Source organism: Pleurodeles waltl, chromosome 10 (assembly GCF_031143425.1).
Source record: "Pleurodeles waltl isolate 20211129_DDA chromosome 10, aPleWal1.hap1.20221129, whole genome shotgun sequence".
Classification (NCBI taxonomy): Eukaryota; Metazoa; Chordata; class Amphibia; order Caudata; family Salamandridae; genus Pleurodeles; species Pleurodeles waltl.
In genome coordinates this window covers 327,754,564-327,776,656 of record NC_090449.1, presented here as the reverse complement: position 1 = coordinate 327,776,656, position 22,093 = coordinate 327,754,564, and the positions used below count along the sequence as shown (strand labels likewise).

The window sequence follows — 22,093 nt, the reverse complement described above, 5'->3', positions numbered from 1 at the left end:
GATAGAGGCGTTTTATGTCATGTTCGATGACGACCATGGAAATGACTCTAGTCATATTGCAGAAGAGAGAACCATGTGCATTTTCTTGCCTTGCGATGTATTCGCCCACTCTCTGCCCTCAACCCTAGGAGCAGGGTCTGAGCAGTGGTGCTTCTGTGCCCTCGCTCGTTGGTGTCCGGGTCCAAATCCCCAACACACCCTTTTTAGCAGAAAACACACAAATTTTACTCAAAATACACAAAGCTTGAAGATTCCTCATTCCACTCAAAGCATTGTTGTGCAAAATATTTTTAGCCTCAGGAGAAAAAAAGGATCACCATGCCTTGGCTTCCTTCCTGCTTGCTTTCAGTGTGCTCTGTGTGATGCTTTCACAGGCTCTGGTTTCAGGCATTTAGGCATCAGATATTTGTCTCTACCCGCAGCTGTGACTTTTCAGTACATCTGAGTGTACGCTTGCTGGCTGACAACGCTGCAATTTTCACACTTACTCCTCGCTTTGCGAGCAACTGCTGATCAAGTATAGAGGCAATCGGGCAAACATATGAGGGGAATTTTGCTCCTTCAGTCAAGCCCTCATGCTTGTTTCTGTAGTGTAGTGGTTATCACGTTCGCCTAACACGCGAAAGGTCCCCGGTTCGAGACCGGGCAGAAACAATGGGCAGTGTCTGCTTATGTGTTTGCTCCCTAAAAGCTTAGTCTCACTCAGGGATGGCCTTTAAAAACTTGTGACCTGTGTAAAACTTGTATTACTATTGCAGGCCGGTAAAAAGTTATCTGCATCTTTGCGTAGTCGTGCATGTGCCTGGTTTCTTATTCTGTTTTTTACTTTTTTTTTTCTTGGCCATGTTATATTGTGGGGCCTTTAAACCTGTCACCTTGATAGGAACATTGCAAGCGGCAGCATCGACAAGTGCAGACTGAGGAGTCAGACCTAAACACAGACTCAGCTGTCAGGATGGCCGAGTGGTCTAAGGCGGCAGCCTCAAGAGAGCTTGATCTTCAGTTAAGCTAAGCATCCTGGTTTGCTCATGTAGTTGTGGGTTCATATCGCACTTCTGATAGGTCTATTTTCTGCCCTTAAATCTTCCTCTGCTTGCACAGCCAGCTCCCCACAACACTATCTTTGCAAGCTGCTGTAGCATATGAAAAGAAATCCACCAACCCCCCGGCTGGGCCCTCAATCAGCATTCCATGTATTTCTGGAAGGGGCATCTCAGTCACGCCTTCTGTTAGAGCTGCACCTTATCACTGTAACTACCATGCTGGTTTCTACTTAAGCAGTTGATTCCATCGTTTGAAGTGAGGCTCTCCTGCCACTTTTGGGCAGAGAAGGCACTGCCCCTGCAACAACAACAGGCAGACAAGCTCAACCTGGGTTTCCTGGTTAGGTGGGCGGAGCAGAATGGCAATGGTCCCTCCTTGTGACTTGAAATTAACATGAAGAAGACAGAGAGGCAGCTGGGAGTAGGCAGTACCCATGCACCCCTGAACACTGTCTTGCGATTTTCACCCAATTCTGAAATGAGTCGGGAGGAAAGGAGGTGATTTTCCTATCGAAGGCCATTCTGGGAATTCAGCCACCCCGCGTCTCCCAGGTGAGTGTTTCAGGCCTGTGAGGCACTCATATAAATCTCGCCTAATCGAGCACTGAGCGAGCAATTGTGCTTGAATACAAGAGGCATGCTCCTCTGGCTCAGGCGCAAGAGATGGCAGGCCCTTCAGTGCTTCTGGTCTGGAAGTCTACGGTGCAAGGGCCCAGGTCCTGCGGAGGCGTACAACTACCAGAAAGGGTCTGCTTTTCTCATCAGCGCCACAGTTCAGCTTGCTAGCATAGGGCTTCTTGACTACCTCTTGCCTTGCTAGAGGCAAAAAAAAAACCCTTGGCACAAAACATCAATTGCTATGGCACGCTTAGAAGGAGAGTCTCCAAGTGGCCCTGCTTTTTCACAAAGACACTTCAGAAGATGTTTGAAAGGCTTTTGCAGCAGCAGGCTCGTTGGTCTAGGGGTATGATTCTCGCTTTGGGTGTGAGAGGTCCCGGGTTCAAATCCCGGACGAGCCTGTGCCTTCATAGGTTCGATCTGTTTTTAAACAGGAGTATTTCTGCTTTCCACTCTTGTAAGATGCCATGGTGGAATGCATTGCATGCTTTCTACTGGTGTCGAGGCAGTTCGGCATGATGAAGGAGTGCGGGATTTCTTTCTAACTGCTTTTTTGTGTTGGAGCAGCACTTCTCGTTGGAACATGAAATGCACAGTGCTTCTCCAAAGTAATTGCAGGGCTGGTTTTGAAATCACCTCTTGGAATGAAAGTGATCCCAGTTCCTTTCTTCCAAAGGAAGAGATCCTGTCAGAAAGGCTCAGCTTTGAGCGTCATGAATATTGTCCCTTAGTCCTTGCATTCCAGTCCAAAGCATAGCCACATAAAGAAAGCAGGTGTGTCTGTTTCCAGTGCAGTGGTTCCAGTCCAATGCATAGCCACATGAAGCAAATAAGCAGGCATGTCTGTTTCTGTAGTGTAGTGGTTATCACGTTCGCCTTACACGCGAAAGGTCCCTGGTTCGAGGCCAGGCAGAAACAGCAAGTTGCTGTGCTTTATCACATTATTTGCATTTACCACCTCACCTGACAGGTAAATTGAAATTAAAGAGGCTGTGTCTATCCCTCACCATCGTGAGGTACTACGCTCCAAGGGCATCGGTCTCATCTCACCAAGAGAAGATGATACACCTTACGGCAGTCAGTTGCTCCCTTTTTGACCTTTCCATTGAAGCCTGGGCCTACTGTGGTCAAGCCAGCCAAGGAAGGAAGGTATGAGAGCGAAAATGGCTTTCCTACCTTCACCAAGAACATACACCTTGAGCAAAGAAAGGGCCAGACTTACAAGGCCCTATCGCCACCGGCACATCATCTTTAGTGACGCCCCGGTGGCACTATGTACTGTGCCGTATTTACAAGACGCCGTTCAACCACGTTTTGTGGCTTAACACCACCTTGTAAATACGGCCCCTTCACACGCAGCCCTTTCCCTGGAAGGGGCGTGCAATGGGCGTTGCTCTGGGTGGGCCACTGCAACACCATAGCATTTTGATGCTGCTCCAGTTTTACGAGTTTTTGTAAATCTGTGGCAGCGCCAAAATCCAAGCGCCATACAATGGGTGTCGTTATAGTGGAGAAACGAGCAGAAATGTTTTCATTTCTCCTCATTTTTGCTCTTTCTATGTGTGCTGCACGAACATATCGCCACTGAAGATTTCTGTTGTGCAGGAAGGTGTGCCTTCCTGAACAAAAACAATTTCCCCCTCCACGCAGCCATCCTTGTACCATGGCGCAAGGATGGCTGCGTTGGTGCTCGGCAGCTAATTTAGAGCTGGCGCAGAGGGAAGCACAGGGGTGCGCTGTATTCTACTAAATACGGCGCTTCCCTGCATTTTGAAAATGACTGAGTGCGAGGCTGCCAAATTTGGCAGAGCGTCTCACTCAGTCATCCTCTTGTAATTATGGGCCAAAAGGTCTAAAGGATAGAGGCGTTTTATGTCATGTTCGATGACGACCATGGAAATGACTCTAGTCATATTGCAGAAGAGAGAACCATGTGCATTTTCTTGCCTTGCGATGTATTCGCCCACTCTCTGCCCTCAACCCTAGGAGCAGGGTCTGAGCAGTGGTGCTTCTGTGCCCTCGCTCGTTGGTGTCCGGGTCCAAATCCCCAACACACCCTTTTTAGCAGAAAACACACAAATTTTACTCAAAATACACAAAGCTTGAAGATTCCTCATTCCACTCAAAGCATTGTTGTGCAAAATATTTTTAGCCTCAGGAGAAAAAAAGGATCACCATGCCTTGGCTTCCTTCCTGCTTGCTTTCAGTGTGCTCTGTGTGATGCTTTCACAGGCTCTGGTTTCAGGCATTTAGGCATCAGATATTTGTCTCTACCCGCAGCTGTGACTTTTCAGTACATCTGAGTGTACGCTTGCTGGCTGACAACGCTGCAATTTTCACACTTACTCCTCGCTTTGCGAGCAACTGCTGATCAAGTATAGAGGCAATCGGGCAAACATATGAGGGGAATTTTGCTCCTTCAGTCAAGCCCTCATGCTTGTTTCTGTAGTGTAGTGGTTATCACGTTCGCCTAACACGCGAAAAGTCCCCGGTTCGAGACCGGGCAGAAACAATGGGCAGTGTTTGCTCCCTAAAAGCTTAGTCTCACTCAGGGATGGCCTTTAAAAACTTGTGACCTGTGTAAAACTTGTATTACTATTGCAGGCCGGTAAAAAGTTATCTGCATCTTTGCGTAGTCGTGCATGTGCCTGGTTTCTTATTCTGTTTTTTACTTTTTTTTTTCTTGGCCATGTTATATTGTGGGGCCTTTAAACCTGTCACCTTGATAGGAACATTGCAAGCGGCAGCATCGACAAGTGCAGACTGAGGAGTCAGACCTAAACACAGACTCAGCTGTCAGGATGGCCGAGTGGTCTAAGGCGGCAGCCTCAAGAGAGCTTGATCTTCAGTTAAGCTAAGCATCCTGGTTTGCTCATGTAGTTGTGGGTTCATATCGCACTTCTGATAGGTCTCTTTTCTGCCCTTAAATCTTCCTCTGCTTGCACAGCCAGCTCCCCACAACACTATCTTTGCAAGCTGCTGTAGCATATGAAAAGAAATCCACCAACCCTCCGGCTGGGCCCTCAATCAGCATTCCATGTATTTCTGGAAGGGGCATCTCAGTCACGCCTTCTGTTAGAGCTGCACCTTATCACTGTAACTACCATGCTGGTTTCTACTTAAGCAGTTGATTCCATCGTTTGAAGTGAGGCTCTCCTGCCACTTTTGGGCAGAGAAGGCACTGCCCCTGCAACAACAACAGGCAGACAAGCTCAACCTGGGTTTCCTGGTTAGGTGGGCGGAGCAGAATGGCAATGGTCCCTCCTTGTGACTTGAAATTAACATGAAGAAGACAGAGAGGCAGCTGGGAGTAGGCAGTACCCATGCACCCCTGAACACTGTCTTGCGATTTTCACCCAATTCTGAAATGAGTCGGGAGGAAAGGAGGTGATTTTCCTATCGAAGGCCATTCTGGGAATTCAGCCACCCCGCGTCTCCCAGGTGAGTGTTTCAGGCCTGTGAGGCACTCATATAAATCTCGCCTGATCGAGCACTGAGCGAGCAATTGTGCTTGAATACAAGAGGCATGCTCCTCTGGCTCAGGCGCAAGAGATGGCAGGCCCTTCAGTGCTTCTGGTCTGGAAGTCTACGGTGCAAGGGCCCAGGTCCTGCGGAGGCGTACAACTACCAGAAAGGGTCTGCTTTTCTCATCAGCGCCACAGTTCAGCTTGCTAGCATAGGGCTTCTTGACTACCTCTTGCCTTGCTAGAGGCAAAAAAAAAACCCTTGGCACAAAACATCAATTGCTATGGCACGCTTAGAAGGAGAGTCTCCAAGTGGCCCTGCTTTTTCACAAAGACACTTCAGAAGATGTTTGAAAGGCTTTTGCAGCAGCAGGCTCGTTGGTCTAGGGGTATGATTCTCGCTTTGGGTGTGAGAGGTCCCGGGTTCAAATCCCGGACGAGCCCGTGCCTTCATAGGTTCGATCTGTTTTTAAACAGGAGTATTTCTGCTTTCCACTCTTGTAAGATGCCATGGTGGAATGCATTGCATGCTTTCTACTGGTGTCGAGGCAGTTCGGCATGATGAAGGAGTGCGGGATTTCTTTCTAACTGCTTTTTTGTGTTGGAGCAGCACTTCTCGTTGGAACATGAAATGCACAGTGCTTCTCCAAAGTAATTGCAGGGCTGGTTTTGAAATCACCTCTTGGAATGAAAGTGATCCCAGTTCCTTTCTTCCAAAGGAAGAGATCCTGTCAGAAAGGCTCAGCTTTGAGCGTCATGAATATTGTCCCTAAGTCCTTGCATTCCAGTCCAAAGCATAGCCACATAAAGAAAGCAGGTGTGTCTGTTTCCAGTGCAGTGGTTCCAGTCCAATGCATAGCCACATGAAGCAAATAAGCAGGCATGTCTGTTTCTGTAGTGTAGTGGTTATCACGTTCGCCTTACACGCGAAAGGTCCCTGGTTCGAGGCCAGGCAGAAACAGCAAGTTGCTGTGCTTTATCACATTATTTGCATTTACCACCTCACCTGACAGGTAAATTGAAATTAAAGAGGCTGTGTCTATCCCTCACCATCGTGAGGTACTACGCTCCAAGGGCATCGGTCTCAACTCACCAAGAGAAGACGATACACCTTACGGCAGTCAGTTGCTCCCTTTTTGACCTTTCCATTGAAGCCTGGGCCTACTGTGGTCAAGCCAGCCAAGGAAGGAAGGTATGAGAGCGAAAATGGCTTTCCTACCTTCACCAAGAACATACACCTTGAGCAAAGAAAGGGCCAGACTTACAAGGCCCTATCGCCACCGGCACATCATCTTTAGTGACGCCCCGGTGGCACTATGTACTGTGCCGTATTTACAAGACGCCGTTCAACCACGTTTTGTGGCTTAACACCACCTTGTAAATACGGCCCCTTCACACGCAGCCCTTTCCCTGGAAGGGGCGTGCAATGGGCGTTGCTCTGGGTGGGCCACTGCAACACCATAGCATTTTGATGCTGCTCCAGTTTTACGAGTTTTTGTAAATCTGTGGCAGCGCCAAAATCCAAGCGCCATACAATGGGTGTCGTTATAGTGGAGAAACGAGCAGAAATGTTTTCATTTCTCCTCATTTTTGCTCTTTCTATGTGTGCTGCACGAACATATCGCCACTGAAGATTTCTGTTGTGCAGGAAGGTGTGCCTTCCTGAACAAAAACAATTTCCCCCTCCACGCAGCCATCCTTGTACCATGGCGCAAGGATGGCTGCGTTGGTGCTCGGCAGCTAATTTAGAGCTGGCGCAGAGGGAAGCACAGGGGTGCGCTGTATTCTACTAAATACGGCGCTTCCCTGCATTTTGAAAATGACTGAGTGCGAGGCTGCCAAATTTGGCAGAGCGTCTCACTCAGTCATCCTCTTGTAATTATGGGCCAAAAGGTCTAAAGGATAGAGGCGTTTTATGTCATGTTCGATGACGACCATGGAAATGACTCTAGTCATATTGCAGAAGAGAGAACCATGTGCATTTTCTTGCCTTGCGATGTATTCGCCCACTCTCTGCCCTCAACCCTAGGAGCAGGGTCTGAGCAGTGGTGCTTCTGTGCCCTCGCTCGTTGGTGTCCGGGTCCAAATCCCCAACACACCCTTTTTAGCAGAAAACACACAAATTTTACTCAAAATACACAAAGCTTGAAGATTCCTCATTCCACTCAAAGCATTGTTGTGCAAAATATTTTTAGCCTCAGGAGAAAAAAAGGATCACCATGCCTTGGCTTCCTTCCTGCTTGCTTTCAGTGTGCTCTGTGTGATGCTTTCACAGGCTCTGGTTTCAGGCATTTAGGCATCAGATATTTGTCTCTACCCGCAGCTGTGACTTTTCAGTACATCTGAGTGTACGCTTGCTGGCTGACAACGCTGCAATTTTCACACTTACTCCTCGCTTTGCGAGCAACTGCTGATCAAGTATAGAGGCAATCGGGCAAACATATGAGGGGAATTTTGCTCCTTCAGTCAAGCCCTCATGCTTGTTTCTGTAGTGTAGTGGTTATCACGTTCGCCTAACACGCGAAAGGTCCCCGGTTCGAGACCGGGCAGAAACAATGGGCAGTGTCTGCTTTTGTGTTTGCTCCCTAAAAGCTTAGTCTCACTCAGGGATGGCCTTTAAAAACTTGTGACCTGTGTAAAACTTGTATTACTATTGCAGGCCGGTAAAAAGTTATCTGCATCTTTGCGTAGTCGTGCATGTGCCTGGTTTCTTATTCTGTTTTTTACTTTTTTTTTTCTTGGCCATGTTATATTGTGGGGCCTTTAAACCTGTCACCTTGATAGGAACATTGCAAGCGGCAGCATCGACAAGTGCAGACTGAGGAGTCAGACCTAAACACAGACTCAGCTGTCAGGATGGCCGAGTGGTCTAAGGCGGCAGCCTCAAGAGAGCTTGATCTTCAGTTAAGCTAAGCATCCTGGTTTGCTCATGTAGTTGTGGGTTCATATCGCACTTCTGATAGGTCTCTTTTCTGCCCTTAAATCTTCCTCTGCTTGCACAGCCAGCTCCCCACAACACTATCTTTGCAAGCTGCTGTAGCATATGAAAAGAAATCCACCAACCCTCCGGCTGGGCCCTCAATCAGCATTCCATGTATTTCTGGAAGGGGCATCTCAGTCACGCCTTCTGTTAGAGCTGCACCTTATCACTGTAACTACCATGCTGGTTTCTACTTAAGCAGTTGATTCCATCGTTTGAAGTGAGGCTCTCCTGCCACTTTTGGGCAGAGAAGGCACTGCCCCTGCAACAACAACAGGCAGACAAGCTCAACCTGGGTTTCCTGGTTAGGTGGGCGGAGCAGAATGGCAATGGTCCCTCCTTGTGACTTGAAATTAACATGAAGAAGACAGAGAGGCAGCTGGGAGTAGGCAGTACCCATGCACCCCTGAACACTGTCTTGCGATTTTCACCCAATTCTGAAATGAGTCGGGAGGAAAGGAGGTGATTTTCCTATCGAAGGCCATTCTGGGAATTCAGCCACCCCGCGTCTCCCAGGTGAGTGTTTCAGGCCTGTGAGGCACTCATATAAATCTCGCCTGATCGAGCACTGAGCGAGCAATTGTGCTTGAATACAAGAGGCATGCTCCTCTGGCTCAGGCGCAAGAGATGGCAGGCCCTTCAGTGCTTCTGGTCTGGAAGTCTACGGTGCAAGGGCCCAGGTCCTGCGGAGGCGTACAACTACCAGAAAGGGTCTGCTTTTCTCATCAGCGCCACAGTTCAGCTTGCTAGCATAGGGCTTCTTGACTACCTCTTGCCTTGCTAGAGGCAAAAAAAAAACCCTTGGCACAAAACATCAATTGCTATGGCACGCTTAGAAGGAGAGTCTCCAAGTGGCCCTGCTTTTTCACAAAGACACTTCAGAAGATGTTTGAAAGGCTTTTGCAGCAGCAGGCTCGTTGGTCTAGGGGTATGATTCTCGCTTTGGGTGTGAGAGGTCCCGGGTTCAAATCCCGGACGAGCCCGTGCCTTCATAGGTTCGATCTGTTTTTAAACAGGAGTATTTCTGCTTTCCACTCTTGTAAGATGCCATGGTGGAATGCATTGCATGCTTTCTACTGGTGTCGAGGCAGTTCGGCATGATGAAGGAGTGCGGGATTTCTTTCTAACTGCTTTTTTGTGTTGGAGCAGCACTTCTCGTTGGAACATGAAATGCACAGTGCTTCTCCAAAGTAATTGCAGGGCTGGTTTTGAAATCACCTCTTGGAATGAAAGTGATCCCAGTTCCTTTCTTCCAAAGGAAGAGATCCTGTCAGAAAGGCTCAGCTTTGAGCGTCATGAATATTGTCCCTAAGTCCTTGCATTCCAGTCCAAAGCATAGCCACATAAAGAAAGCAGGTGTGTCTGTTTCCAGTGCAGTGGTTCCAGTCCAATGCATAGCCACATGAAGCAAATAAGCAGGCATGTCTGTTTCTGTAGTGTAGTGGTTATCACGTTCGCCTTACACGCGAAAGGTCCCTGGTTCGAGGCCAGGCAGAAACAGCAAGTTGCTGTGCTTTATCACATTATTTGCATTTACCACCTCACCTGACAGGTAAATTGAAATTAAAGAGGCTGTGTCTATCCCTCACCATCGTGAGGTACTACGCTCCAAGGGCATCGGTCTCAACTCACCAAGAGAAGACGATACACCTTACGGCAGTCAGTTGCTCCCTTTTTGACCTTTCCATTGAAGCCTGGGCCTACTGTGGTCAAGCCAGCCAAGGAAGGAAGGTATGAGAGCGAAAATGGCTTTCCTACCTTCACCAAGAACATACACCTTGAGCAAAGAAAGGGCCAGACTTACAAGGCCCTATCGCCACCGGCACATCATCTTTAGTGACGCCCCGGTGGCACTATGTACTGTGCCGTATTTACAAGACGCCGTTCAACCACGTTTTGTGGCTTAACACCACCTTGTAAATACGGCCCCTTCACACGCAGCCCTTTCCCTGGAAGGGGCGTGCAATGGGCGTTGCTCTGGGTGGGCCACTGCAACACCATAGCATTTTGATGCTGCTCCAGTTTTACGAGTTTTTGTAAATCTGTGGCAGCGCCAAAATCCAAGCGCCATACAATGGGTGTCGTTATAGTGGAGAAACGAGCAGAAATGTTTTCATTTCTCCTCATTTTTGCTCTTTCTATGTGTGCTGCACGAACATATCGCCACTGAAGATTTCTGTTGTGCAGGAAGGTGTGCCTTCCTGAACAAAAACAATTTCCCCCTCCACGCAGCCATCCTTGTACCATGGCGCAAGGATGGCTGCGTTGGTGCTCGGCAGCTAATTTAGAGCTGGCGCAGAGGGAAGCACAGGGGTGCGCTGTATTCTACTAAATACGGCGCTTCCCTGCATTTTGAAAATGACTGAGTGCGAGGCTGCCAAATTTGGCAGAGCGTCTCACTCAGTCATCCTCTTGTAATTATGGGCCAAAAGGTCTAAAGGATAGAGGCGTTTTATGTCATGTTCGATGACGACCATGGAAATGACTCTAGTCATATTGCAGAAGAGAGAACCATGTGCATTTTCTTGCCTTGCGATGTATTCGCCCACTCTCTGCCCTCAACCCTAGGAGCAGGGTCTGAGCAGTGGTGCTTCTGTGCCCTCGCTCGTTGGTGTCCGGGTCCAAATCCCCAACACACCCTTTTTAGCAGAAAACACACAAATTTTACTCAAAATACACAAAGCTTGAAGATTCCTCATTCCACTCAAAGCATTGTTGTGCAAAATATTTTTAGCCTCAGGAGAAAAAAAGGATCACCATGCCTTGGCTTCCTTCCTGCTTGCTTTCAGTGTGCTCTGTGTGATGCTTTCACAGGCTCTGGTTTCAGGCATTTAGGCATCAGATATTTGTCTCTACCCGCAGCTGTGACTTTTCAGTACATCTGAGTGTACGCTTGCTGGCTGACAACGCTGCAATTTTCACACTTACTCCTCGCTTTGCGAGCAACTGCTGATCAAGTATAGAGGCAATCGGGCAAACATATGAGGGGAATTTTGCTCCTTCAGTCAAGCCCTCATGCTTGTTTCTGTAGTGTAGTGGTTATCACGTTCGCCTAACACGCGAAAGGTCCCCGGTTCGAGACCGGGCAGAAACAATGGGCAGTGTCTGCTTTTGTGTTTGCTCCCTAAAAGCTTAGTCTCACTCAGGGATGGCCTTTAAAAACTTGTGACCTGTGTAAAACTTGTATTACTATTGCAGGCCGGTAAAAAGTTATCTGCATCTTTGCGTAGTCGTGCATGTGCCTGGTTTCTTATTCTGTTTTTTACTTTTTTTTTTCTTGGCCATGTTATATTGTGGGGCCTTTAAACCTGTCACCTTGATAGGAACATTGCAAGCGGCAGCATCGACAAGTGCAGACTGAGGAGTCAGACCTAAACACAGACTCAGCTGTCAGGATGGCCGAGTGGTCTAAGGCGGCAGCCTCAAGAGAGCTTGATCTTCAGTTAAGCTAAGCATCCTGGTTTGCTCATGTAGTTGTGGGTTCATATCGCACTTCTGATAGGTCTATTTTCTGCCCTTAAATCTTCCTCTGCTTGCACAGCCAGCTCCCCACAACACTATCTTTGCAAGCTGCTGTAGCATATGAAAAGAAATCCACCAACCCTCCGGCTGGGCCCTCAATCAGCATTCCATGTATTTCTGGAAGGGGCATCTCAGTCACGCCTTCTGTTAGAGCTGCACCTTATCACTGTAACTACCATGCTGGTTTCTACTTAAGCAGTTGATTCCATCGTTTGAAGTGAGGCTCTCCTGCCACTTTTGGGCAGAGAAGGCACTGCCCCTGCAACAACAACAGGCAGACAAGCTCAACCTGGGTTTCCTGGTTAGGTGGGCGGAGCAGAATGGCAACGGTCCCTCCTTGTGACTTGAAATTAACATGAAGAAGACAGAGAGGCAGCTGGGAGTAGGCAGTACCCATGCACCCCTGAACACTGTCTTGCGATTTTCACCCAATTCTGAAATGAGTCGGGAGGAAAGGAGGTGATTTTCCTATCGAAGGCCATTCTGGGAATTCAGCCACCCCGCGTCTCCCAGGTGAGTGTTTCAGGCCTGTGAGGCACTCATATAAATCTCGCCTGATCGAGCACTGAGCGAGCAATTGTGCTTGAATACAAGAGGCATGCTCCTCTGGCTCAGGCGCAAGAGATGGCAGGCCCTTCAGTGCTTCTGGTCTGGAAGTCTACGGTGCAAGGGCCCAGGTCCTGCGGAGGCGTACAACTACCAGAAAGGGTCTGCTTTTCTCATCAGCGCCACAGTTCAGCTTGCTAGCATAGGGCTTCTTGACTACCTCTTGCCTTGCTAGAGGCAAAAAAAAAACCCTTGGCACAAAACATCAATTGCTATGGCACGCTTAGAAGGAGAGTCTCCAAGTGGCCCTGCTTTTTCACAAAGACACTTCAGAAGATGTTTGAAAGGCTTTTGCAGCAGCAGGCTCGTTGGTCTAGGGGTATGATTCTCGCTTTGGGTGTGAGAGGTCCCGGGTTCAAATCCCGGACGAGCCCGTGCCTTCATAGGTTCGATCTGTTTTTAAACAGGAGTATTTCTGCTTTCCACTCTTGTAAGATGCCATGGTGGAATGCATTGCATGCTTTCTACTGGTGTCGAGGCAGTTCGGCATGATGAAGGAGTGCGGGATTTCTTTCTAACTGCTTTTTTGTGTTGGAGCAGCACTTCTCGTTGGAACATGAAATGCACAGTGCTTCTCCAAAGTAATTGCAGGGCTGGTTTTGAAATCACCTCTTGGAATGAAAGTGATCCCAGTTCCTTTCTTCCAAAGGAAGAGATCCTGTCAGAAAGGCTCAGCTTTGAGCGTCATGAATATTGTCCCTTAGTCCTTGCATTCCAGTCCAAAGCATAGCCACATAAAGAAAGCAGGTGTGTCTGTTTCCAGTGCAGTGGTTCCAGTCCAATGCATAGCCACATGAAGCAAATAAGCAGGCATGTCTGTTTCTGTAGTGTAGTGGTTATCACGTTCGCCTTACACGCGAAAGGTCCCTGGTTCGAGGCCAGGCAGAAACAGCAAGTTGCTGTGCTTTATCACATTATTTGCATTTACCACCTCACCTGACAGGTAAATTGAAATTAAAGAGGCTGTGTCTATCCCTCACCATCGTGAGGTACTACGCTCCAAGGGCATCGGTCTCAACTCACCAAGAGAAGACGATACACCTTACGGCAGTCAGTTGCTCCCTTTTTGACCTTTCCATTGAAGCCTGGGCCTACTGTGGTCAAGCCAGCCAAGGAAGGAAGGTATGAGAGCGAAAATGGCTTTCCTACCTTCACCAAGAACATACACCTTGAGCAAAGAAAGGGCCAGACTTACAAGGCCCTATCGCCACCGGCACATCATCTTTAGTGACGCCCCGGTGGCACTATGTACTGTGCCGTATTTACAAGACGCCGTTCAACCACGTTTTGTGGCTTAACACCACCTTGTAAATACGGCCCCTTCACACGCAGCCCTTTCCCTGGAAGGGGCGTGCAATGGGCGTTGCTCTGGGTGGGCCACTGCAACACCATAGCATTTTGATGCTGCTCCAGTTTTACGAGTTTTTGTAAATCTGTGGCAGCGCCAAAATCCAAGCGCCATACAATGGGTGTCGTTATAGTGGAGAAACGAGCAGAAATGTTTTCATTTCTCCTCATTTTTGCTCTTTCTATGTGTGCTGCACGAACATATCGCCACTGAAGATTTCTGTTGTGCAGGAAGGTGTGCCTTCCTGAACAAAAACAATTTCCCCCTCCACGCAGCCATCCTTGTACCATGGCGCAAGGATGGCTGCGTTGGTGCTCGGCAGCTAATTTAGAGCTGGCGCAGAGGGAAGCACAGGGGTGCGCTGTATTCTACTAAATACGGCGCTTCCCTGCATTTTGAAAATGACTGAGTGCGAGGCTGCCAAATTTGGCAGAGCGTCTCACTCAGTCATCCTCTTGTAATTATGGGCCAAAAGGTCTAAAGGATAGAGGCGTTTTATGTCATGTTCGATGACGACCATGGAAATGACTCTAGTCATATTGCAGAAGAGAGAACCATGTGCATTTTCTTGCCTTGCGATGTATTCGCCCACTCTCTGCCCTCAACCCTAGGAGCAGGGTCTGAGCAGTGGTGCTTCTGTGCCCTCGCTCGTTGGTGTCCGGGTCCAAATCCCCAACACACCCTTTTTAGCAGAAAACACACAAATTTTACTCAAAATACACAAAGCTTGAAGATTCCTCATTCCACTCAAAGCATTGTTGTGCAAAATATTTTTAGCCTCAGGAGAAAAAAAGGATCACCATGCCTTGGCTTCCTTCCTGCTTGCTTTCAGTGTGCTCTGTGTGATGCTTTCACAGGCTCTGGTTTCAGGCATTTAGGCATCAGATATTTGTCTCTACCCGCAGCTGTGACTTTTCAGTACATCTGAGTGTACGCTTGCTGGCTGACAACGCTGCAATTTTCACACTTACTCCTCGCTTTGCGAGCAACTGCTGATCAAGTATAGAGGCAATCGGGCAAACATATGAGGGGAATTTTGCTCCTTCAGTCAAGCCCTCATGCTTGTTTCTGTAGTGTAGTGGTTATCACGTTCGCCTAACACGCGAAAGGTCCCCGGTTCGAGACCGGGCAGAAACAATGGGCAGTGTCTGCTTTTGTGTTTGCTCCCTAAAAGCTTAGTCTCACTCAGGGATGGCCTTTAAAAACTTGTGACCTGTGTAAAACTTGTATTACTATTGCAGGCCGGTAAAAAGTTATCTGCATCTTTGCGTAGTCGTGCATGTGCCTGGTTTCTTATTCTGTTTTTTACTTTTTTTTTTCTTGGCCATGTTATATTGTGGGGCCTTTAAACCTGTCACCTTGATAGGAACATTGCAAGCGGCAGCATCGACAAGTGCAGACTGAGGAGTCAGACCTAAACACAGACTCAGCTGTCAGGATGGCCGAGTGGTCTAAGGCGGCAGCCTCAAGAGAGCTTGATCTTCAGTTAAGCTAAGCATCCTGGTTTGCTCATGTAGTTGTGGGTTCATATCGCACTTCTGATAGGTCTATTTTCTGCCCTTAAATCTTCCTCTGCTTGCACAGCCAGCTCCCCACAACACTATCTTTGCAAGCTGCTGTAGCATATGAAAAGAAATCCACCAACCCTCCGGCTGGGCCCTCAATCAGCATTCCATGTATTTCTGGAAGGGGCATCTCAGTCACGCCTTCTGTTAGAGCTGCACCTTATCACTGTAACTACCATGCTGGTTTCTACTTAAGCAGTTGATTCCATCGTTTGAAGTGAGGCTCTCCTGCCACTTTTGGGCAGAGAAGGCACTGCCCCTGCAACAACAACAGGCAGACAAGCTCAACCTGGGTTTCCTGGTTAGGTGGGCGGAGCAGAATGGCAATGGTCCCTCCTTGTGACTTGAAATTAACATGAAGAAGACAGAGAGGCAGCTGGGAGTAGGCAGTACCCATGCACCCCTGAACACTGTCTTGCGATTTTCACCCAATTCTGAAATGAGTCGGGAGGAAAGGAGGTGATTTTCCTATCGAAGGCCATTCTGGGAATTCAGCCACCCCGCGTCTCCCAGGTGAGTGTTTCAGGCCTGTGAGGCACTCATATAAATCTCGCCTGATTGAGCACTGAGCGAGCAATTGTGCTTGAATACAAGAGGCATGCTCCTCTGGCTCAGTCGCAAGAGATGGCAGGCCCTTCAGTGCTTCTGGTCTGGAAGTCTACGGTGCAAGGGCCCAGGTCCTGCGGAGGCGTACAACTACCAGAAAGGGTCTGCTTTTCTCATCAGCGCCACAGTTCAGCTTGCTAGCATAGGGCTTCTTGACTACCTCTTGCCTTGCTAGAGGCAAAAAAAAACCCCTTGGCACAAAACATCAATTGCTATGGCACGCTTAGAAGGAGAGTCTCCAAGTGGCCCTGCTTTTTCACAAAGACACTTCAGAAGATGTTTGAAAGGCTTTTGCAGCAGCAGGCTCGTTGGTCTAGGGGTATGATTCTCGCTTTGGGTGTGAGAGGTCCCGGGTTCAAATCCCGGACGAGCCCGTGCCTTCATAGGTTCGATCTGTTTTTAAACAGGAGTATTTCTGCTTTCCACTCTTGTAAGATGCCATGGTGGAATGCATTGCATGCTTTCTACTGGTGTCGAGGCAGTTCGGCATGATGAAGGAGTGCGGGATTTCTTTCTAACTGCTTTTTTGTGTTGGAGCAGCACTTCTCGTTGGAACATGAAATGCACAGTGCTTCTCCAAAGTAATTGCAGGGCTGGTTTTGAAATCACCTCTTGGAATGAAAGTGATCCCAGTTCCTTTCTTCCAAAGGAAGAGATCCTGTCAGAAAGGCTCAGCTTTGAGCGTCATGAATATTGTCCCTTAGTCCTTGCATTCCAGTCCAAAGCATAGCCACATAAAGAAAGCAGGTGTGTCTGTTTCCAGTGCAGTGGTTCCAGTCCAATGCATAGCCACATGAAGCAAATAAGCAGGCATGTCTGTTTCTGTAGTGTAGTGGTTATCACGTTCGCCTTACACGCGAAAGGTCCCTGGTTCGAGGCCAGGCAGAAACAGCAAGTTGCTGTGCTTTATCACATTATTTGCATTTACCACCTCACCTGACAGGTAAATTGAAATTAAAGAGGCTGTGTCTATCCCTCACCATCGTGAGGTACTACGCTCCAAGGGCATCGGTCTCAACTCACCAAGAGAAGACGATACACCTTACGGCAGTCAGTTGCTCCCTTTTTGACCTTTCCATTGAAGCCTGGGCCTACTGTGGTCAAGCCAGCCAAGGAAGGAAGGTATGAGAGCGAAAATGGCTTTCCTACCTTCACCAAGAACATACACCTTGAGCAAAGAAAGGGCCAGACTTACAAGGCCCTATCGCCACCGGCACATCATCTTTAGTGACGCCCCGGTGGCACTATGTACTGTGCCGTATTTACAAGACGCCGTTCAACCACGTTTTGTGGCTTAACACCACCTTGTAAATACGGCCCCTTCACACGCAGCCCTTTCCCTGGAAGGGGCGTGCAATGGGCGTTGCTCTGGGTGGGCCACTGCAACACCATAGCATTTTGATGCTGCTCCAGTTTTACGAGTTTTTGTAAATCTGTGGCAGCGCCAAAATCCAAGCGCCATACAATGGGTGTCGTTATAGTGGAGAAACGAGCAGAAATGTTTTCATTTCTCCTCATTTTTGCTCTTTCTATGTGTGCTGCACGAACATATCGCCACTGAAGATTTCTGTTGTGCAGGAAGGTGTGCCTTCCTGAACAAAAACAATTTCCCCCTCCACGCAGCCATCCTTGTACCATGGCGCAAGGATGGCTGCGTTGGTGCTCGCCAGCTAATTTAGAGCTGGCGCAGAGGGAAGCACAGGGGTGCGCTGTATTCTACTAAATACGGCGCTTCCCTGCATTTTGAAAATGACTGAGTGCGAGGCTGCCAAATTTGGCAGAGCGTCTCACTCAGTCATCCTCTTGTAATTATGGGCCAAAAGGTCTAAAGGATAGAGGCGTTTTATGTCATGTTCGATGACGACCATGGAAATGACTCTAGTCATATTGCAGAAGAGAGAACCATGTGCATTTTCTTGCCTTGCGATGTATTCGCCCACTCTCTGCCCTCAACCCTAGGAGCAGGGTCTGAGCAGTGGTGCTTCTGTGCCCTCGCTCGTTGGTGTCCGGGTCCAAATCCCCAACACACCCTTTTTAGCAGAAAACACACAAATTTTACTCAAAATACACAAAGCTTGAAGATTCCTCATTCCACTCAAAGCATTGTTGTGCAAAATATTTTTAGCCTCAGGAGAAAAAAAGGATCACCATGCCTTGGCTTCCTTCCTGCTTGCTTTCAGTGTGCTCTGTGTGATGCTTTCACAGGCTCTGGTTTCAGGCATTTAGGCATCAGATATTTGTCTCTACCCGCAGCTGTGACTTTTCAGTACATCTGAGTGTACGCTTGCTGGCTGACAACGCTGCAATTTTCACACTTACTCCTCGCTTTGCGAGCAACTGCTGATCAAGTATAGAGGCAATCGGGCAAACATATGAGGGGAATTTTGCTCCTTCAGTCAAGCCCTCATGCTTGTTTCTGTAGTGTAGTGGTTATCACGTTCGCCTAACACGCGAAAGGTCCCCGGTTCGAGACCGGGCAGAAACAATGGGCAGTGTCTGCTTTTGTGTTTGCTCCCTAAAAGCTTAGTCTCACTCAGGGATGGCCTTTAAAAACTTGTGACCTGTGTAAAACTTGTATTACTATTGCAGGCCGGTAAAAAGTTATCTGCATCTTTGCGTAGTCGTGCATGTGCCTGGTTTCTTATTCTGTTTTTTACTTTTTTTTTTCTTGGCCATGTTATATTGTGGGGCCTTTAAACCTGTCACCTTGATAGGAACATTGCAAGCGGCAGCATCGACAAGTGCAGACTGAGGAGTCAGACCTAAACACAGACTCAGCTGTCAGGATGGCCGAGTGGTCTAAGGCGGCAGCCTCAAGAGAGCTTGATCTTCAGTTAAGCTAAGCATCCTGGTTTGCTCATGTAGTTGTGGGTTCATATCGCACTTCTGATAGGTCTATTTTCTGCCCTTAAATCTTCCTCTGCTTGCACAGCCAGCTCCCCACAACACTATCTTTGCAAGCTGCTGTAGCATATGAAAAGAAATCCACCAACCCTCCGGCTGGGCCCTCAATCAGCATTCCATGTATTTCTGGAAGGGGCATCTCAGTCACGCCTTCTGTTAGAGCTGCACCTTATCACTGTAACTACCATGCTGGTTTCTACTTAAGCAGTTGATTCCATCGTTTGAAGTGAGGCTCTCCTGCCACTTTTGGGCAGAGAAGGCACTGCCCCTGCAACAACAACAGGCAGACAAGCTCAACCTGGGTTTCCTGGTTAGGTGGGCGGAGCAGAATGGCAATGGTCCCTCCTTGTGACTTGAAATTAACATGAAGAAGACAGAGAGGCAGCTGGGAGTAGGCAGTACCCATGCACCCCTGAACACTGTCTTGCGATTTTCACCCAATTCTGAAATGAGTCGGGAGGAAAGGAGGTGATTTTCCTATTGAAGGCCATTCTGGGAATTCAGCCACCCCGCGTCTCCCAGGTGAGTGTTTCAGGCCTGTGAGGCACTCATATAAATCTCGCCTGATCAAGCCTGATCGAGCACTGAGCGAGCAATTGTGCTTGAATACAAGAGGCATGCTCCTCTGGCTCAGGCGCAAGAGATGGCAGGCCCTTCAGTGCTTCTGGTCTGGAAGTCTACGGTGCAAGGGCCCAGGTACTGCGGAGGCGTACAACTACCAGAAAGGGTCTGCTTTTCTCATCAGCGCCACAGTTCAGCTTGCTAGCATAGGGCTTCTTGACTACCTCTTGCCTTGCTAGAGGCAAAAAAAAAACCCTTGGCACAAAACATCAATTGCTATGGCACGCTTAGAAGGAGAGTCTCCAAGTGGCCCTGCTTTTTCACAAAGACACTTCAGAAGATGTTTGAAAGGCTTTTGCAGCAGCAGGCTCGTTGGTCTAGGGGTATGATTCTCGCTTTGGGTGTGAGAGGTCCCGGGTTCAAATCCCGGACGAGCCCGTGCCTTCATAGGTTCGATCTGTTTTTAAACAGGAGTATTTCTGCTTTCCACTCTTGTAAGATGCCATGGTGGAATGCATTGCATGCTTTCTACTGGTGTCGAGGCAGTTCGGCATGATGAAGGAGTGCGGGATTTCTTTCTAACTGCTTTTTTGTGTTGGAGCAGCACTTCTCGTTGGAACATGAAATGCACAGTGCTTCTCCAAAGTAATTGCAGGGCTGGTTTTGAAATCACCTCTTGGAATGAAAGTGATCCCAGTTCCTTTCTTCCAAAGGAAGAGATCCTGTCAGAAAGGCTCAGCTTTGAGCGTCATGAATATTGTCCCTTAGTCCTTGCATTCCAGTCCAAAGCATAGCCACATAAAGAAAGCAGGTGTGTCTGTTTCCAGTGCAGTGGTTCCAGTCCAATGCATAGCCACATGAAGCAAATAAGCAGGCATGTCTGTTTCTGTAGTGTAGTGGTTATCACGTTCGCCTTACACGCGAAAGGTCCCTGGTTCGAGGCCAGGCAGAAACAGCAAGTTGCTGTGCTTTATCACATTATTTGCATTTACCACCTCACCTGACAGGTAAATTGAAATTAAAGAGGCTGTGTCTATCCCTCACCATCGTGAGGTACTACGCTCCAAGGGCATCGGTCTCAACTCACCAAGAGAAGACGATACACCTTACGGCAGTCAGTTGCTCCCTTTTTGACCTTTCCATTGAAGCCTGGGCCTACTGTGGTCAAGCCAGCCAAGGAAGGAAGGTATGAGAGCGAAAATGGCTTTCCTACCTTCACCAAGAACATACACCTTGAGCAAAGAAAGGGCCAGACTTACAAGGCCCTATCGCCACCGGCACATCATCTTTAGTGACGCCCCGGTGGCACTATGTACTGTGCCGTATTTACAAGACGCCGTTCAACCACGTTTTGTGGCTTAACACCACCTTGTAAATACGGCCCCTTCACACGCAGCCCTTTCCCTGGAAGGGGCGTGCAATGGGCGTTGCTCTGGGTGGGCCACTGCAACACCATAGCATTTTGATGCTGCTCCAGTTTTACGAGTTTTTGTAAATCTGTGGCAGCGCCAAAATCCAAGCGCCATACAATGGGTGTCGTTATAGTGGAGAAACGAGCAGAAATGTTTTCATTTCTCCTCATTTTTGCTCTTTCTATGTGTGCTGCACGAACATATCGCCACTGAAGATTTCTGTTGTGCAGGAAGGTGTGCCTTCCTGAACAAAAACAATTTCCCCCTCCACGCAGCCATCCTTGTACCATGGCGCAAGGATGGCTGCGTTGGTGCTCGGCAGCTAATTTAGAGCTGGCGCAGAGGGAAGCACAGGGGTGCGCTGTATTCTACTAAATACGGCGCTTCCCTGCATTTTGAAAATGACTGAGTGCGAGGCTGCCAAATTTGGCAGAGCGTCTCACTCAGTCATCCTCTTGTAATTATGGGCCAAAAGGTCTAAAGGATAGAGGCGTTTTATGTCATGTTCGATGACGACCATGGAAATGACTCTAGTCATATTGCAGAAGAGAGAACCATGTGCATTTTCTTGCCTTGCGATGTATTCGCCCACTCTCTGCCCTCAACCCTAGGAGCAGGGTCTGAGCAGTGGTGCTTCTGTGCCCTCGCTCGTTGGTGTCCGGGTCCAAATCCCCAACACACCCTTTTTAGCAGAAAACACACAAATTTTACTCAAAATACACAAAGCTTGAAGATTCCTCATTCCACTCAAAGCATTGTTGTGCAAAATATTTTTAGCCTCAGGAGAAAAAAAGGATCACCATGCCTTGGCTTCCTTCCTGCTTGCTTTCAGTGTGCTCTGTGTGATGCTTTCACAGGCTCTGGTTTCAGGCATTTAGGCATCAGATATTTGTCTCTACCCGCAGCTGTGACTTTTCAGTACATCTGAGTGTACGCTTGCTGGCTGACAACGCTGCAATTTTCACACTTACTCCTCGCTTTGCGAGCAACTGCTGATCAAGTATAGAGGCAATCGGGCAAACATATGAGGGGAATTTTGCTCCTTCAGTCAAGCCCTCATGCTTGTTTCTGTAGTGTAGTGGTTATCACGTTCGCCTAACACGCGAAAGGTCCCCGGTTCGAGACCGGGCAGAAACAATGGGCAGTGTCTGCTTTTGTGTTTGCTCCCTAAAAGCTTAGTCTCACTCAGGGATGGCCTTTAAAAACTTGTGACCTGTGTAAAACTTGTATTACTATTGCAGGCCGGTAAAAAGTTATCTGCATCTTTGCGTAGTCGTGCATGTGCCTGGTTTCTTATTCTGTTTTTTACTTTTTTTTTTCTTGGCCATGTTATATTGTGGGGCCTTTAAACCTGTCACCTTGATAGGAACATTGCAAGCGGCAGCATCGACAAGTGCAGACTGAGGAGTCAGACCTAAACACAGACTCAGCTGTCAGGATGGCCGAGTGGTCTAAGGCGGCAGC

General features: G+C 48.3%; 19 non-coding genes across 19 annotated transcripts; all 19 read left to right on the top strand.

Annotated features, from left to right (window-relative positions):
* The first annotated feature begins 581 nt into the window (after positions 1 to 581).
* TRNAV-AAC (transfer RNA valine (anticodon AAC)) lies at positions 582 to 654 on the top strand. Its single transcript has one exon. It is a non-coding gene; the product is annotated as a tRNA-Val (tRNA).
* Positions 655 to 1,990: 1,336 nt separating this feature from the next.
* On the top strand, positions 1,991 to 2,062 carry TRNAP-UGG (transfer RNA proline (anticodon UGG)). The gene has a single exon. It is a non-coding gene; the product is annotated as a tRNA-Pro (tRNA).
* A 444-nt stretch (positions 2,063 to 2,506) lies between these two features.
* TRNAV-UAC (transfer RNA valine (anticodon UAC)) lies at positions 2,507 to 2,579 on the top strand. Its single transcript has one exon. It is a non-coding gene; the product is annotated as a tRNA-Val (tRNA).
* A 1,521-nt stretch (positions 2,580 to 4,100) lies between these two features.
* Positions 4,101 to 4,173, top strand: TRNAV-AAC (transfer RNA valine (anticodon AAC)). Its single transcript has one exon. It is a non-coding gene; the product is annotated as a tRNA-Val (tRNA).
* Positions 4,174 to 5,497: 1,324 nt separating this feature from the next.
* Positions 5,498 to 5,569, top strand: TRNAP-UGG (transfer RNA proline (anticodon UGG)). Its single transcript has one exon. It is a non-coding gene; the product is annotated as a tRNA-Pro (tRNA).
* Positions 5,570 to 6,013: 444 nt separating this feature from the next.
* TRNAV-UAC (transfer RNA valine (anticodon UAC)) lies at positions 6,014 to 6,086 on the top strand. Its single transcript has one exon. It is a non-coding gene; the product is annotated as a tRNA-Val (tRNA).
* A 1,521-nt stretch (positions 6,087 to 7,607) lies between these two features.
* TRNAV-AAC (transfer RNA valine (anticodon AAC)) lies at positions 7,608 to 7,680 on the top strand. Its single transcript has one exon. It is a non-coding gene; the product is annotated as a tRNA-Val (tRNA).
* A 1,336-nt stretch (positions 7,681 to 9,016) lies between these two features.
* TRNAP-UGG (transfer RNA proline (anticodon UGG)) lies at positions 9,017 to 9,088 on the top strand. The gene has a single exon. It is a non-coding gene; the product is annotated as a tRNA-Pro (tRNA).
* A 444-nt stretch (positions 9,089 to 9,532) lies between these two features.
* On the top strand, positions 9,533 to 9,605 carry TRNAV-UAC (transfer RNA valine (anticodon UAC)). The gene has a single exon. It is a non-coding gene; the product is annotated as a tRNA-Val (tRNA).
* Positions 9,606 to 11,126: 1,521 nt separating this feature from the next.
* Positions 11,127 to 11,199, top strand: TRNAV-AAC (transfer RNA valine (anticodon AAC)). The gene has a single exon. It is a non-coding gene; the product is annotated as a tRNA-Val (tRNA).
* A 1,336-nt stretch (positions 11,200 to 12,535) lies between these two features.
* TRNAP-UGG (transfer RNA proline (anticodon UGG)) lies at positions 12,536 to 12,607 on the top strand. The gene has a single exon. It is a non-coding gene; the product is annotated as a tRNA-Pro (tRNA).
* A 444-nt stretch (positions 12,608 to 13,051) lies between these two features.
* Positions 13,052 to 13,124, top strand: TRNAV-UAC (transfer RNA valine (anticodon UAC)). The gene has a single exon. It is a non-coding gene; the product is annotated as a tRNA-Val (tRNA).
* A 1,521-nt stretch (positions 13,125 to 14,645) lies between these two features.
* Positions 14,646 to 14,718, top strand: TRNAV-AAC (transfer RNA valine (anticodon AAC)). The gene has a single exon. It is a non-coding gene; the product is annotated as a tRNA-Val (tRNA).
* Positions 14,719 to 16,054: 1,336 nt separating this feature from the next.
* TRNAP-UGG (transfer RNA proline (anticodon UGG)) lies at positions 16,055 to 16,126 on the top strand. Its single transcript has one exon. It is a non-coding gene; the product is annotated as a tRNA-Pro (tRNA).
* A 444-nt stretch (positions 16,127 to 16,570) lies between these two features.
* Positions 16,571 to 16,643, top strand: TRNAV-UAC (transfer RNA valine (anticodon UAC)). The gene has a single exon. It is a non-coding gene; the product is annotated as a tRNA-Val (tRNA).
* Positions 16,644 to 18,164: 1,521 nt separating this feature from the next.
* TRNAV-AAC (transfer RNA valine (anticodon AAC)) lies at positions 18,165 to 18,237 on the top strand. Its single transcript has one exon. It is a non-coding gene; the product is annotated as a tRNA-Val (tRNA).
* A 1,346-nt stretch (positions 18,238 to 19,583) lies between these two features.
* TRNAP-UGG (transfer RNA proline (anticodon UGG)) lies at positions 19,584 to 19,655 on the top strand. Its single transcript has one exon. It is a non-coding gene; the product is annotated as a tRNA-Pro (tRNA).
* A 444-nt stretch (positions 19,656 to 20,099) lies between these two features.
* On the top strand, positions 20,100 to 20,172 carry TRNAV-UAC (transfer RNA valine (anticodon UAC)). The gene has a single exon. It is a non-coding gene; the product is annotated as a tRNA-Val (tRNA).
* Positions 20,173 to 21,693: 1,521 nt separating this feature from the next.
* On the top strand, positions 21,694 to 21,766 carry TRNAV-AAC (transfer RNA valine (anticodon AAC)). Its single transcript has one exon. It is a non-coding gene; the product is annotated as a tRNA-Val (tRNA).
* The last annotated feature ends 327 nt before the right edge of the window (positions 21,767 to 22,093 follow it).